This window comes from Buceros rhinoceros, unplaced genomic scaffold (assembly GCF_000710305.1).
Source record: "Buceros rhinoceros silvestris isolate BGI_N320 unplaced genomic scaffold, ASM71030v1 scaffold6073, whole genome shotgun sequence".
NCBI lineage: Eukaryota > Metazoa > Chordata > Aves > Bucerotiformes > Bucerotidae > Buceros > Buceros rhinoceros.
The window spans coordinates 23,846-24,317 of NW_010402905.1; positions in this window are offsets into that span (position 1 = coordinate 23,846).

The following is a 472-nucleotide window of genomic DNA, read 5'->3' on the forward strand; positions in this document are numbered from 1 at the left end:
GCCTGATGCAAAACATTGTGAACACACTTTGCAGCCATGTTCACGCTTCTGGGTAGGATTTGACACAATAGTCAAACAGAACTCACAGCCAGCAGACCATGCTTTGTCTGCAGTCAAGCTGCAGGCAGGTGCATGCTTGGCATTAACTGATAAAATGCCTCTAGGGCAAATGCACTGGTCCCTGCAAAATCCTTGCCATGGTAAATCAAGCAAACTTAGCCCTGTGAGGTAAGTTATACCAATGACAGCTGCTATATGAGGTGTTTTGCCAGCATAAATGACGCTGATTACAAATCTTGCCTCCAACATACCCAGTATGCCAACATGAAGCTGGCATATCTGGAACATTTGCAAGTTTTCTTCTGCATATGTAGTACCTGCACCTCCTCATCTCCAAATGTTATTTGGCACAAGATTGTGAGCTTGCTTGATACAGAAACTGATGCAGCCTAACCCTGATATTGGAGGGGGG